Source organism: Aquarana catesbeiana, linkage group LG01, assembly GCF_042186555.1.
Source record: "Aquarana catesbeiana isolate 2022-GZ linkage group LG01, ASM4218655v1, whole genome shotgun sequence".
Lineage (NCBI taxonomy): Eukaryota > Metazoa > Chordata > Amphibia > Anura > Ranidae > Aquarana > Aquarana catesbeiana.
The window spans coordinates 239,242,688-239,258,988 of NC_133324.1; the positions used below are offsets into that span (position 1 = coordinate 239,242,688).

At 42.7% G+C, this 16,301-nt stretch overlaps 1 non-coding gene across 1 annotated transcript; it reads left to right on the forward strand.

Annotated features, from left to right (window-relative positions):
* Positions 1-10,948: 10,948 nt before the first annotated feature.
* On the forward strand, positions 10,949-11,020 carry TRNAQ-UUG (transfer RNA glutamine (anticodon UUG)). The gene has a single exon. It is a non-coding gene; the product is annotated as a tRNA-Gln (tRNA).
* The last annotated feature ends 5,281 nt before the right edge of the window (positions 11,021-16,301 follow it).

A 16,301-nucleotide genomic window follows, 5' to 3' on the forward strand; every position in this document is an offset into this window, starting at 1 on the left:
TCTCATCACGTGTTTTTGCTTTTTGGACTGGATGATAGAACTAATATTCATGTTTGTCCTAGGGATTTGTCACTTGTAGTTCACCAGGATCTGGCACGTTTTTGCTAATGGGGCACTAGCCCACATATATTTTTCTTGCATTATATATATATTTTTTTTTTTTTTGCATTGTGTCATTATTCACCCTATTTGTGTTGGTATATGCATTTTTGTTTTGCTATATTCAAGCAGTCACTGTTTCACGATTACCTTTATATATTAGGCTTTGTCTGCCCGCAACATGTCATGTTGATCAGCTACGTTGCACTACACTGCATCCCCACCATGTTCTTTTAGCATGTAGGATCTATTCATGCATTGGCCCGTTTCTGCTTTTTTAGTTCACTTTGCCACTTTAGTCATCTTTGTAGCTTCCCCCCCCCCCCCCCCTTCATCACAGCGCAACTACCATCTTCCCCCACTTTTGTCCCATTTGTCCTGCCTTGGATCAGTACTTAGGTGTTGCAGCAGTGTCCTTTTAGCATAGCCCCCCCCCCCCGACTGCGCAGGAGTTTCCACTTTCACATTGAAAAGGAATAATGTTGGAGGACGTAACAAATTTATGTAATCTCAAAACATTTAGGGAAGCCCAGACTTTGAATGACTTGGGGGAGACCCATGCTGGGTAAAAAGCTGGATTTTTAAGGAAAGAGAGGAGAGGATTGTGTGGGGATAGTAATTGGTGTTTGGTTTTAAGCCTGTCCCAAAGGGATATAAAGTGTTTAGTAATGGGGTTATGTAGACCAGTGTGATCTTTAGGATGAAGCCATAGAAGGTTTGAGACAGATAAGGGATCACATTCAGTCCCTTCTATTGATACCCACAATACTGATACTTTGATACTTGATACTTTGGTAAGCTTGCGATATGGGCAGCTTTGTAATACAACGCAAAATTGGGAAAACCCAAGCCACCAGAAGGCTTAGGAAGATATAATGTTTGGGAAGGGATGCGAGGTTTGGAAGATCCCCGTACAAATGTCGTTGCTCTTTTCTGAATTAATCGAGTAAAGTATGCTGGGATCGGGATCGGCAGGACTCTGAACAGATAAAGTAATTTAGGTAAAATTGACATTTTAATAGTATTAATCCTACCTAGCCAAGATAATGGAAGGTGGGGCCATTGTTTCATTAAATTAGTCACTTTTCTCAGAGTAGATGGGTAATTGGCTGAAAAAAGATCTGAGATAGAAGCTGTTAGATGAATACCAAGATATGGGATTGTTTTTTCCGCCCAGGTAAATGGAAGTGCTGATTTTACCATATCTTTTTCTCTGTCAGGTAGGGATATATTCAGTGCTAAACATTTTTGGGGGTTAATTGTTAATCCGGATATATTGGCAAACCTATTAAGGATAGGTAATAGATTGGGACCAGAGACTTGGGGAGATGATAAAAATAGTAAAATATCATCCGCAAACAAGCACAGTTTGTGATGGAAGCCTCCTAGTTCTATTCCGGTTATTTTTGGGTCTAGTCTAATATATTGTGCTAGGGGTTCTATTAAAAGGGCAAATAAAAGTGGGGAAAGTGGACAACCCTGACGTGTGCCTTTTTCTATTTTGAAAGAGTCAGATTTATAGCCTGCATATTTTACATATGCTTGAGGTCTGTCATAAAGTGCTGTTATCCATTTAATGAAGTGGGGTCCAAACCCCCATTTCTGGAGAGTGTGATACAAATAAGGCCAAGAAACCAAATCAAAAGCTTTCCTAATATCCAGGGAAAGGAAACAAGAGGGAATGCGGCAAGTTTTGGCAATGTGTGCCAAGAGTACGCACATTGTCACCAGCTTGGCGAGTAAGCATAAAGCCTACTTGGTCACGATGGATAAGGTTACCTATGATTTTGTTGAGGCGGGATGCCAAAATTTTCGCTAGAATTTTTATGTCAAGGTTTAAAAGTGAAATGGGGCGGAAATTCGAACAGGATGTGTTATCAGAATTTAGTTTTAGGATCATGCAGATAATTGCCATTAGCGATTCTTGTCTAAATGAGTATCCTTCTAATATTGTATTGAAAGCTTTGGTTAGGAGTGGAGAAAGGATATCTACAAAAGTATGGTAATATATGGCTGAAAAACCATCAGGCCTGGTCTTTTGTTTTGCTTTAGTTCTTTAATTGTTTTCACTACCTCTTCCACTGAAATGGGTTCTTCAAGAAGAGAATTTTGGGTCTGAGTTAGTTCAGGAAGCTTTAATTGAGAGTAAAAGGTATCAGCTTCAGAAGGATTCAATTCTTTCGTTTCCGAATATAGGGAAGCTAAATGAGATCTAAATTTGTGGACTATTTTAACCGGATTGCAGGTATAATTATTCTTCGACAATTGAAGTCGGATAGGATTAGATTGTTTATGCCTAGAATTAAGAGCACGTGCCAACATAGTGTCCGGTTTGTTAGATTTCATAAAGAAGGTGTGTCTAGAACGTTGATTTATCCGCATTTTCTGTGAGAAAGAGATCATATTCTAAACGGCCTTTTCTAATCTAGTTTTTGTGGTCGAAGAAGGATTACCTTGGAAATTTACAAAGGCAGTGTTATATTCTAAGTCCAGTTTGCGTTCAAGAATTTTCCGCTCACGTTTAAACATTGCAGATTGGCGTTGGAATATTCCTCGTAGCACTGGCTTATGTGCTTCCCAGAGAGTCAGTGAAGAAATTTCAGGAGAGGTATTGTGCGTAAGATATCTTTTAAGGCTTGGTCAAATATGAGGCAATGAGATGGGTTTTTTAGCAAAATATCGGGGAGGTACCATGATGAGTCGTGCGATTTAGGTATAGTAGATGCTATAGTAGTATATACTGCATTATGGTCTGACCAAGGGATTGGTATAATGTTTGATGAGAGAACCTCTGGTAACATACCAACAGTTAGGAGTATGTGGTCGATTCGAGAGAAGGTTTTATGAGGATGTGAGTAGTAAGTAAATTTCCTTTTTGCTGGGTTATTTTCCCTCCATGAGTCGACTAAGTTATATCTCGAGAGAAGTTGTTGAAAAGATTGCTTGGTTGGGCTTCTCGGTGGAGAGTATGGTGATTTATCCAGAAATGGGAGGAGGACCTGGTTTGAATCTCCACACACAATAATTGTACCCATCTTGTGCGTGGATACCACTTGTAGAAGGTGAGATATAAAGGATGTAGGCTGTTTGTTTGGGGAGTAATAGGACACAACTGTAACTGCTGTATCCATAATATGTCCCGTGAGAATAATATATCTCCCTTCGGGATCTTTGATTTCTGATTTGAGGATAAATGGGATAGAGCGGTGAAAAGCTATAAGGGTTCCACGTTTCCTAGTGGTAGCTGAGGCCGTGTAAATTTGTGGATAAGAGGAGCTCATATATTTGGGTGTGGAGTCCACTGTAAAGCGAGTTTCCTGTAAGCAAACTATATGAGCTTTCTGTGCTTGAAAGAAACAGAACGCTTTAGTGCGTTTTTGCGGTACATTAATTCCCTGTACATTCAGGGAAAGAATGTTTAAGGGTGCCATGGTAGATGATAAAAGTGATGATTCTTACCATTATTCACGAGTTCCTGGCTGAATGGATCAATCCAATTGAACGAGAAAAAGGAAAAGATGAAGTTGGACCAAGGATAAACTGTAGAAAGAAAGAAACATGTAGCATGAGTAGTAAGAAATAATACTGTAAACAGTAGCTTATGATAGATATCAAGAATTACCCATGATGAGGGAGAAATCTCCCCATCAGGGGAAAAGGGGCCGACTTCAATCGTCCACATAATATTGGTGGGCGATCGAGGGAGGCACATTGGGACACACGAAACTGCCGTGGAAAGAGGAAAAGCCCTATGAAGGGAACACCATCAAGATGTATAGGGACGTAGCCAGTTTGGCTATAAATAAATGTTAGGACAAAATCTCCGATTGATTATACTAGGAGGTAAATGAGATCAGTGCTCTGGAGTGTATTATTATAATTTATATTAGGGTGTAGTAGGGGAAATACGTGAGAAAATTATGAGTAAAGGGATGGGAAGTGGAATAGGGAACTGGGAAAGAGAATATAAAAATGAGCAAGTGGACCTATAACTACCCGGAGATACAGGTATGGGTTTAAATACCACAAACAAAATGATTAGAAAGTGGGATTTAGATAAAATATCGCTTGGACTATATCAGGTAAAACTACCTATATGTTGAATGCATCTATAACATTCGCTTAGTAATGTTCAAGCAAATAAAAATTGAGTTTGAATGGATAAAGAAAATGGTAACTGGATTGTGCAATAAATCTAGATCGATTAAAGAAAAATAGTTGATACCCTTCAATGGTGAAGCCAATTTAGATATTTTAAAATGGCTTCCTATGTTGGATGGGTACACAGCACTATCTAGCATCATGTTTTGCCTATACATGAAAGGGCATAAATTACATAAAGAGATACCAATTGTCTCACAAAATTGTTAAGGAATCCTTGCAAAGGGAGGTTCAATATTAAATTAAAGTATGAGGACCAATGCAAGATACAGTTTTACAGTCTCTTCAGCCCCGAGACAGTCATTCAGCGACTGCACTCTGAAAGAGTGGGTGAAACAATGAGGGGTTCAGATGAGACTGTGGGTAGGACAAGTGGTCAGTCCATGGAGTTTTCTTCATCCAGCGGAAGGGAGACTAAACGACTCCTCTTATGAGCATGTTGGTTTTCTATTTGTTCTGGAGATTGAGAAGAGCTGTGTGGGGTGGAAGGGGTTTTTTTTTTTTTTTTTTTTTTTTTTCCACTTCAGCGAAAATTTTCCGAGAGACATTATTTCAACTTTATGTGTCAAACTTTATCTCTTCTCCTTTTTCACATCATTGTGGATTGTTTCCGTCACATCTTTATTATTTTTCCCTTCTAGGATATTCTTAAATATTTTTAAAAACCGGCGACAAACCGCCTTCTATAATTATAAACCCTATTATTATCTTATTCTCTCTCAGTTCCTCTTATTTCCCCCCACCCCCCCTCCCCCTCCCCCTCCCCTGTGTCTGGTCCGTTCCTTTATGTTATTTATTTATCCACTTGGCTCTGCACCTGTTCTTTCTTTTATCCTATCTAAATAAATATCCGAGACTTTGTAGTTTTTCCAACTTTCCCATCTACTATTATCCCCTTTCTCTCCTCCTTCCATTTTGTAGTGATAATCTATTTCCTTTAGCCAGTTTCTAATGTCTGGTTTTCCACTTTTTAGCCAATTCTTGGGAATTAAGGCCTTGGCCGCATTCAGGAGGTTAGGTATTATTGATTTTCTATATTGTTTCTTAGGGGTGGAAGGGGTTGACCTCCTTCGTGATGAGTTAGAGATGTGTGGATCATCCACAAGGCACAGTTCTTGTAAAACCCGTTGCAGTTCATCTGAGGATCTGCAGGTAAACTTTGAGCCCTGGTATGTAATTGTCATTTTCCGAATGGAAAACGGAAATCCCCATTGATAAGTGATATGATGACTTTGTAGCACTGTCAGTTGAGGTTTCATTGATCGACGCTTAGAGATAGTCAATTGGGATAAGTCAGTAAATAACTGATAAACATGACCTTGGAATGTTAGATTGCCTTTATCCCTGGCTGCAGCCAGAAGTTGCTCTTTTGTGCGATATTAGTGAAATTTTGCGATAATATCGAGTGGAGGGCCATCTGATTTCCTGGGCATGAGGGCACGGTGAACTCTGTCCATTTCCAAGCGTTCTATAGGTAGGGCCGGTTGGAGTTCTTGGAATAAGGCCATCATGGTTGAATGCAGGTCAATCACAGATTCAGGGATACCTCTGATGTGGAGGTTGGAACGTCTGGCTCTGTTCTCATAGTCTTCCAGCCTAGATTATAGTATTAAATTTTCCTCTTTAAGGTTTTCTATTTCTGACATGTTATTTTGTGCTGAAATTTCCACCTCATCCACTCTAATTTCTAATGCTGCTGTACGAGCGCCAATTTTTCTTATTTCTTTTGTAAGGCTACTTGTAATATGCTCTGAAGTCTGTTTCAGTGCTTTTTGCAGCATACATTCAAATTGCTTTAAAGGTACTGGGGAATCAGCAAATTCATCTGGAGAGTTTTGTGAGGGAAATAATTCAGTATGTGACTCACCAGAAAATTCTGTTTGTAACAGTTTCTGCTTCTGTTTCAGTGTATGGGAGCGCTCTGAGGTGCTGTGTGAGGCAGGTGTCGGCGCCATTTTAGCTGCAGCCCGCACCTGTGACTCCTTTGTGGAGGTTTTAAATTTATTGCGGTTACCTCCTAGTACCATATTGAGGGTCTCCGGCAGAGCTCCGGGCTCACTGGTAGAAGCAGGATAATCTGGAGTGCTTTGTGTCAGCTGGTATGCTTTAAGATTCGGCTTTTCCTCTGTCACGGAGCGAAGCTCTAGCAGCGCATAACTGCTCTGTCAGACTCCGCGCATGCACTCCGCTAAACTGTATTTCCAAGATATATTCTAACCCAGGGGTCTTCAAACTATGGCCCTCCAGTTGTTCAGGAACTACAATTCCCATCGTGCCTAGTCATGTCTGTGAATGTCAGAGTTTTACAATGCCTCATGGGATGTGTAGTTCCGCAACAGCTGGAGGGCCGTAGTTTGAGGTTCCTTGTTCTAACCCTGCGACACAAGTTATAGCTAATGCGATCTTGTCCGAGAATTTTCAATCACCAACGGAACGAGACAGGGTTGCCCACTGTCCCCTGTCCTCTTTGCTTTGTCGCTGGAACCCTTCCTATGCAAGATACGTTCTAACCCCGACATTAAATGTATTGATGTTGGTGGGACCCAACGGAAGATTTCTGCGTATGCCGATGACATGATGTTTTCTCCTACCAACCCCCTGGTTTCGCTCCCGAATCTTCTCCGCAAATTCGAGACATATGGTAGGTTATCTAACTTGAAGATTAATTTCACCAAATCTGAGGCAATGGGAGTGGGTTTCTCGCAATCTCCACTTTCCCAATTGAAATCGAATTTTAAACTAAATCAGGCTGACTCAGCATTGAAATATTTAGGTACACTCATTCCCCCCAAATTCTCTCAAATTTTTTACCTCAATTTCCCTCCACTTTTAAAGAAGATCCGCGCTCTACTAGACACAAGGCGTGCTGGGCTTCACTCATTGTTTGAGAGTTGCAACATAATCAAAATGAGTATTTTGCCTAAATTTCTAGTTTAATAGGAACAAGATCTTAGCTGTACTATCTCTGTAAGTCAACGAAACAGTATCCTTAATTTCGTATATAGGTCATCCATATGTACGAAGATACAAGAAACTAATTTTAAAATTATGACACAATGGTATCATACACCCTCTTGGTTACATAGATTATTCCCTATGACTACTGACTTCTGCTGGAGATGCCAAGAGGGACGCTCTTACATATTTTTTGGTCATGCCCCAAGCTCGAGCAGTTTTGGAAGGAGGTTCGGAAAATTGCTTGAAAGTTCACAGAACGTCCGATTACGGAGGACCCAGCCTTTTTTCTGCTTCACGCCTCCAACATTCCAGCAAAATCCTAAAAGAAATCTGTTCTCCGCCATCTCATTGACACCGCCAAAATGTGAATCCCCCTACATTGGATAAGTTCACAGCCACCGACCATCGGTCTTTGGTTTAAAAAAGTTGAAGAAATAAATAAGATGGAAGACCTTTGTCCAAGCAACAAAATGAACGCTATTCTAAAACATGGACCTTGTGGAACATGTTTGTCCTCTCTGCAGAGGGACCAGCACTCCTTGAGTACGATACAACAGATGAAACCCCCTCCTGACCCTTTTCCTTATTCCCCCTCCCGTCCCTTCCCTTTCCCACTCCTTTCATCTTCCTCGCTTTTTCTTTTACCTCTTTCCATTTTTGATCTTCTTTCCCTCTCTCTTTTTCTAGATATATGCTTTAAAAAGAAAAAATTGATTTAGACAGTTTCATGTATTTTTTCATATTTTACAATATGCTGCATTCTCTATAGGCTAATTATTGTCTATTTTTACAATGACACAATCCATGAATATAGGATTTGAACTACATCTTTGGTATTTTGCTTATACATCCTGCATATGATTGTTTCTGCATTGTGACACTGTTCTTCTTGAACCATTGTTTTGTATGACACCATGGAACTTGTCTTTTGAATAAATAAAATATTAGAATTTTTTTTTTTTTTTTTTAAAGTTCATCAAATTTTATGTTAAATACTATTTGGAATGTACACATTGTATCTATGGTCAAAATATAACATCTTATTTTCATTTCTACATTGCATTGCAATTATTTCTACCCTACACATATTCTGAACCATGTTAAAGTTTGTGAAGATCCCTACACATTTACTCACTGCTGTGTCACACATTTCACAGTGCCTGCCTTCAGAACTACTTAGTTGATGAAATGAGTTAGTACAGGAATCACTGCTTGCAGGCAGCAAGTTACCATGGGATATGTAGTACTTAGAATTTGAGAGTAAACAGCAAAGGAGACTGCAAAGCATGCAGGGAAACAAGGAAATTGTGGAAAGAGATGGCCAGCAGATGGGCAGAACTCACAAAATAAAATATTTTACAAGTAAGCTTATATTGGATTGTCAAATTATCAAATTGTCAAACATTAAATACATATTGTGTGTATTTTTATTACAATGCTGATGTTATAATATGAAAGAGTATGCAGTGATCATAGATCTCCTTTTCATATTAATATTTAAATAAGAGTAGCCAAAAATAGGAGCTGGGGTATCCTATAGTTGTCAGTTTTTTGAGGTAAAGGCAAAAGCAAATGTTTTGGCGTAAAAGTTTGTAGGCAAAAGACTTATCAATACCACACATAATGTAATACTTACAGTACATATTTTTAGATGCACTTGCGGACATATAGATTTGTCATCATATCATGGGCATCTCTATGGAACATTTATTGCCATGGGCAACTTCACTGACCAATAATGAGGCATGGGAGGCAAAAGGACATCATGCCAACCTCAGTCATGAAAGATTGCTTACATTAGCTGTCAGATCTCTTGGTCTGCTGACATGTAGTATTTACTGAATGTAACCTCTGATAATTGTTTTCATTAAGCTAAGTCTGAATTTCCCAAGTTTGGGGCATGCTTATTTTAGAAAGTCACATTACAAATCATAGCCCTTAAAGGATAAGTTAACCTTTTGGAACATGTTACCTGTTCCACCATTTTTTAGGATGGAACAGGTAACACATTCCCACTCCTGCAGCTGCTGCCCGACCCCCCCCCCATGACAGTGAGCTGGGGATCTTCTCCCCGCACCCGCGGTCACTATTTGAAAAGAGTGTAGCCGTGCGGGGCTCCGCCCACACAGCCACGTTATTCATTCACACAGTTCTGTAAGTGAATGAATTACAAGTACCAGGGCATTTTTTCTGCCGGAACTTGCCGTAACGCAGTTCCGCCACCACAGGCAGCCCTCTTCTCTGCAGTCTGTCACATAAAACAGAAGCTGGTAGAGTAAGTTTTCTTTACCATTCACTTCCTCCACCAGCTTCTGTATGCTTACCATGCTAGGCATCCAGGGAATGTGCTCCACAGCTGAGTGATCGGTGCCCGCAACTATCGGCATCAATGGGGGATTTCAGAGGCAGCTATCCCCGCCTGCTGTCTGTCATATATGTGTAGCACAGAGCCAAATGAAGCTCTCTGTAACTCCTCCTCGGTTCTGTGCTGCACTGATGATCTGACAGGCGGAGCTGCACGCAGGAGACTGCACAGTAAGCTGGGGGGAAAAAAGCCCGATTTGACAGAACGGAAGTCTGCCGCACGGCTCTAATGAAGGTGAGATAGCTGTGGAGGGAAAGGGGAAGGAAGGAGGGTTGGTTGTGCAGAGAGTAGAGACTGAAGTTGTGGATGTTCTGCAGAGATCAGGGCTGGGGGGTTAGATTGTGCAAAGTGAGAGTTGTGAGCAGGGGAATTTGTAGAGGGTCAAGAGTGCTGGGAGGGCTTGGGGTGCAGAGGTGAAAGATGAGGGGTTGTAGAGGGTTAGAGGTGTAGATAGGGGCACAAAAGTGAAATGTGGATTGCGGGGGGATATAGGCTGTGGATGGGAGTGCAAAGGTGATTGTGGACAGGGGGTGTAAGCTGTGGATGGGGGGGGGTGTGCATAGGTGACATGTTGACAGAGGTTAAAAGGGGAATTGTGGATGGGGGAGGGGACTGCGCATGGTAATGTGAATAGTGAAATGTGGGGGCGGAGGGGGTGAGCTGGCTGTGGATGGAGGGGGGGAAGGGAAAGGTAACTTGTGTGTGTGTGGGGGGGGGGCTGTGGATGAGAGAAGAGAAGGTGACCTGTGGATGGGGAGGTGAGCTGTGGACAGGGAGGGAGAAGGTAAAGAACACTTTACTTCTCTTTCCCAAGGAATGGCGGTATTGGGGGCAGGAATAGGTGTGGGGTTGGGGGGGTGAGGGGGCAGGTGGGTTCCTGCACCTATTTTCTGAGAAAAAAAGCCCTGACAAGTACTGACAGCCTTTGCAGCTGATGGCTTGTAGTTCTCAATGAACTACAGGATGCAGTTGAGATACTTCGCTGATTCATCCTGTCATTGTGTAACTGCCTGCCCATTCGAGGTACGAGCAGACAGCCTACATTGAAAGTCTGCAGCCCTGCTGATCAGGGGTGCAATGCTCATCAGATTCCTACAAACAAAAAATTGTAAATACTAATTTTTTTACCTGCAAAAAAAATCTGCATTTATTATTTATTTTTTAAAAAGGTGAACTTATCCTGTAAAAGTTTATCGAAATCTCATACTAAAGGACAAGACACATTTTCTTTATCATATCTTTAATAGTGTATGACTATAGAAGCTCTCAAGTGTAATTACTTTGAACTGACAATGACTCATGGCATGCCTAGCTTTAATTATGTGTTTTTATTATGAAACAACAGTGACAAGACCCTGTCAGTGGGGTTCCATGGTGTAATGGTTAGCACTCTGGACTTTGAATCCAGCGATCCGAGTTCAAATCTCGGTGGAACCTGGCATTTTCATTATATTTACTGAAATCTTTGTATGCAATTATTCAGAAGCAGGAGTTTAACACAAAACTGATTTTAAGCAGGATATAAAACTCTACTCTACTTTTTCAGATATAATTTCAGAAATTTTTTTGTATGTATTTGTGCGCATTTGTGCGTATGTGCGGTTACTATGGGCGACTGCTGCAAGGACAACGCCTTAGCCCCACATTGGGCGACAAATGTAGCAAGGTCTCTGGCCTTGTCCAATCTAATGAGGACCTCCAAGACCAAAGATAGCTGACATCCTTCAATATGTGATGGGTTGTGAGGTTAGGGCCAGGACACCCTTAGGTAGTTGCAAATTCAATTGGCAGACTCCGAGACTTCAATAGGAGGACAGCTGTGCAGGGAAAGGCACCAGCAAGAAGCCGCATGTGCACTTGCCGGAATGCTGTCTCCTATGGTAACAGTCTTTAACAGTTCCTAACTCAAACGTAACAGTCCTTTCAGCTTCACTACAATTGCCTCTTGTAGTTTTTCAACACTGAGCTCCCAGTCTCTCACTAGACCCTCTGATTCACTGACTCTGAATCCCTTGAGCTCCTCCAAGGTTTGAGGTAGTATCCCCTCAAGCATCACCCACGCTTCCTTGTTGGGTCTCCAGCTTGGCACTCCAGATACTTCTCAAGCTTCACCCCTGCTAACCGGCGAGGTCCCTGGCTTCACTCACAAGGCTGCTCTGCAAGCATTTCCTCCGCCGGTTGGGTCCCTGACTTGATCACCCCCTGAAGGTGTTTGGTCCCTTTGTGTCGACAGCTTCTCTTCTACCTCCGACCACTGACAGGTTCTCTGGCCGGTAGAACCGTCACTTTTGGTTGGATTGCAAGCCACAATCCCAACCCTGCGCTGCCCTCTTACTTCTGGATCGGTCCTCACACAGCCTGGCAGCCAGATGCCCCCGGGATAGACCCGATCTCTGGCCTAGCAGCCCGGGTCATATGACACACATCCACCCAGACAGCCGTCCAGGTGAACACAGATCACCTGACCTCACCCAAATATATAGGCTCTCCCAGCATTCAGCTTCCTTTACACTGATACAAGAAGCCATATGGGGGACACAGCAAACATGTGGAAGGTGCTCTGGTCAGATGAGACCAAAATTGAACTTTTTGGCCTAAAAGCAAAATGCTATGTGTGGCGGAAAACTAACATTGCACATCACCCTGAACACACCATCCCCACCGTGAAAGCATCATGTTATGGGGATGCTTTTCTTCAGCAGGGACAGGGAATATGGTCAGTGTTGATGGGAAGATGGATGGAGTCAAATACAGAGCAATTTTAGAAGAAAACCTGTTATGCCCGTACACACGATCGGGCATTCCGACAACAAAATCGATGGATTTTTTCCGATGAATGTTGGCTCAAACTTGTCTTGCATACACACGGTCACACAAATCTTGTCGGAAATTCTGAACGTCATGAACACGGTGATGTACAACACTTATGACGAGCCGAGAAAAATGAAGTTCAATAGCCAGTGCAGCTCTTCTGCTTGATTCCGAGCATGCGTGGAACTTTGTGTGTCGGAATTGTGTACACACGATCGGAATTTACGACAATGGATTTTGTTGTCGGAAAATTTGAGAACCAGCTCTCAAATTTTGTGTGACGGAAATTCCGATGGAAAATGTCTGATGGAGCCTACACACGGTCGGAATTTCCAACAAAAAGCTCCCATGGAACATTTTCCGTGTGTACAGGGCATTAGAATCTGCAAAACACTTATGACTGGGGCCGAGGTTCACCTTCCAGCAAGCCAATGGCTGCGAGCACTGATCAGTGTGTCCTGGTGGGGGGGTTGAACCCCCTGTCAGAACACGTTTGTACAGCGGGGGAGATCACTGTACTAACATAGGCTGTGTTAGTGCAGCGATCTGCCTTTTCTTTCGTTCAGTCCGCTGGGTTGAACAAAAAAAAAACAAATAGTGTTTACCAGGCATTAGTCTTCTTCTTCATCTCTTCTTAGCAGCCTTCCTCTGAGAACATGTTTTTCTTCATCTTACTCACCACTAGTTCCTAATTATACTGCTTCTAGTGTAATGCAAAACTGGTGGTACCAGCTCTTAATAGCTCATTATAGTTAAGTAGTAAGAGAAAATGTATGAAAATTCCTAACATATGGAAGGCGAAGATGCATTATGCCGCGTACACATGACTGTTTTTTTCGGCGGAGTTCCGACGGAGTTTCACTGAAACGGACTTGCCTACACATGATCACACCAAAGTCCGATCGTTTAGAACGCGATGACGTACGACAGGACTAGAAAAAGGAAGTTCAATAGCCAGTAGCCAATAGCTGCCCTTGCGTTGTTTTTGGTCCGTCGGAATAGCATACAGACGAACGGTTTTCCCGATAGGGATTGATTCCGTCGGAAAGATTTAAAACATGTTCTATTTCTAGGTCCGTCAGAATTTTCGAAAGAAAAAGTCAGATGAAGCCCACAATATCGGATAGAATGATTCAGTCTGACCTTTTCTGACGGAAAGTCCGGTCGTGTGTACGCGGCATTAGACCTAGAAGAGGGACTCAACAAAACTAGAGATTTGAAATTGTTCACAGTTGTAGACCTAGTGGTTGTGGCCTACAGATTAGAAATATAAGAATAAGCAAGGGTGTACCAACTAATACTATAAGGGTAGATTTAGATGTGCGTCTAAATCTCCCTTTCCTCTGAAGCCCAATCCGCTTTCAGATTGTGCTTCAGAGGCTACTGATAGGCAGTGAGGAAGCAATGCGTCACCTCCTCACCGGCTGTTTTAACCCCTTTTTTTGCTGGCAAACACACCAAGACCACATGCATTTGTGGCCCTTCCCCATTTACTTCATTGTGTAGTGTTTGGTGTGCTTGCCACCTGCCGATCACTACATGTTGGGTAAACTTTGCCACGGGTGCGAAGCATCATGATCGTGGCATGTAAAAACCCCGTCCACTGCCTTCTGCATCTTAAGGGGTGGAGGTTGGTGAGCAGCAGAAACGTGACTCAACCTTGCATTTTTGCTGCCCCCCCAACCGCATGTCTTAATGATGCCTAAGTGGTACTACTGTCTATCACAGTAAAATGTATTGAACAATCTACCATGGAAAGATTAATGTTTGTGAAGATGGATCAGCCTGGATGTACCATTTTCAGGTCTCTCACCTTGACCGATTTATAAACACTAGTTAGTATAGCCACTATGTGGGCAGGTACAGTTCGGCCTCCTGCACAATAGGCACTGTTCAGCTGTGGCCATGCAGACAGAGCAAAGGAAAAGGGGTACCCATGTTCCTCTGAGGCCTCATTGGGAGAGCAGCCCATTTCTTGAACGTCACCAAGATTTGACCAATGAAGCCACTCTAGGTCTTCTTCTGGGGGGACTGGGGGTGTTAGTGAAAAACCCAAAGCTTGAAAAAGGAAGCAAATTGGAGCTCTGTTTGGAGTCCACTCCATACTGAGTAGAGAAACAGTTGTTTCCACTATCCCCTGTGTTTGACATAGTATCGGAGGGCCCTGAAGCCAACAGAAAATGTCTCCACTGAAGTCTATTAAGGCCCTATGCGCTGAGCGGAGATTGCTCCATCAGGACCCCGGTTGACCAGAGGGATGCTGGCATGGCGGACATCCCTTCTATCCTACAAGTTCCAGTGGAATGGTACTTGCCCCCCATAGAAGCCACATCTATAGACTCCAACAGTCCTGAAGACACAGCCCCCACTGTTCTCCCCGAGAATCAAACTGCAGAATGGCGTAAGGAAACCAAGTGTTGGCCCACGTGAGGGTGCTATGCATGCCCATGATAAACCCTTTGCATCTAAGTCGGAGGAGCAGCCTCCCGTGGATGAGGATTCTGTTGAGCTTAACAATCCTGGTGAGGGTGGCTGCCCAATTCGATTTAACTGAGTTTCCAGCTATGTACTCTGATTATGTTGTATAGTCATTCATGTTATTTTCTGTGCCATGACTAGTTGTATCCTATTGTTTTTGCTTATTGGCTGTTGATGCCGAGAAGAGCATCTGTAAAAGAAGTGGGGGGGATGTAGGTAGGTGCAATTCGGCCCCATTGCACAGGTGGCACTGATCAGTGGCTGCCATACAGAGAGAAAAGAGGAAAAAGGGGAATCCATGTTCCTCAGGCTTCCGTAAGTGTCGTCAGGAGAGCAGCTGTCCAATTGGACACTGCTGCTCTGGACAACCGCAGTGGCTATATTTAGTGTAGGGCAGTGCTAATAAGTAGCACTGCCCCTCTTCAGTTTGCACGCATTTGTGAAGTGACCAGGTCAAAGACAATGTGTCTAGCCTTGGGAAAGGTTCTGGTGGAAGAGGGACTGATGCCACTTTGCAGCTAGCTAGAGAGCCCTTCCGCATTCAGGTGCCTTGTTGGCAGCCAACCTTGCAGCCACCTCCCCTGTCAGATGCTGCCATACTTTATAAGTTGTCTTCGGAATCCTCTGCAAAACTCTCAGTAAGTGCGGCCCTGTCAGTTCGGCCGTGTTACACAGACTCTGTTACTGCCTTGTCGGAACTTTTCTGTTAATACACATTACTGCAATCTCTGGTCTCTGTGTGCATTATCTTCTCTGGGTGCCAAACGACTGTCCCCACCTACAACTATACCACCATTACTGCATTTATCCTAAATTATCCTCCCATCCCAGTTGCGTAAAAAAACGTTTTTTAAAAGAGTGTTGCATGTTGTAGGACTGAACGTCACACTCCAACCGCTTTATTAAGCTTTGCTTTCTTTAGCTAAGTCCTGCCAGCCAACGGCTATGAACAGTCCCTCTTTTTAATACAAAAAGCAGGCAGTGCAAGTATGCCAATTTTACATATTTGCACTGGGGAGTTTTCTGTGTCTGTAGAAGCAGGAACCAATTGAGAACCTTCTTTCATTTATTAAAAAAAAGTAATGCGCCTGCACTGGGCATGTACAGAAAAATGGGTAATTTGCCAAATTACTAGATTTAAGAAGTATGGGAGCCATTTATGACCCCTACTGTATTTTTCACTACTGTGATTCTTTAGGCAGTGATGTGATCCCTTATTGTGATATACTAAGTTTTAGTATACAATGCAATTCAGAATACATGTTTGCTTTTACAGGTGAAATACCATACAGAGCCAGGGCTGTATTTACTATGATGTTATTCTTATGCCTGTGCCTAGAGCAGAAGGGTTAGAGGGGGCAGTACCAGCCCTTTTTCTTTATCATAGAGGTTGTACAAAATGGAGTCATCCGTTCAGGTATGCCATGAT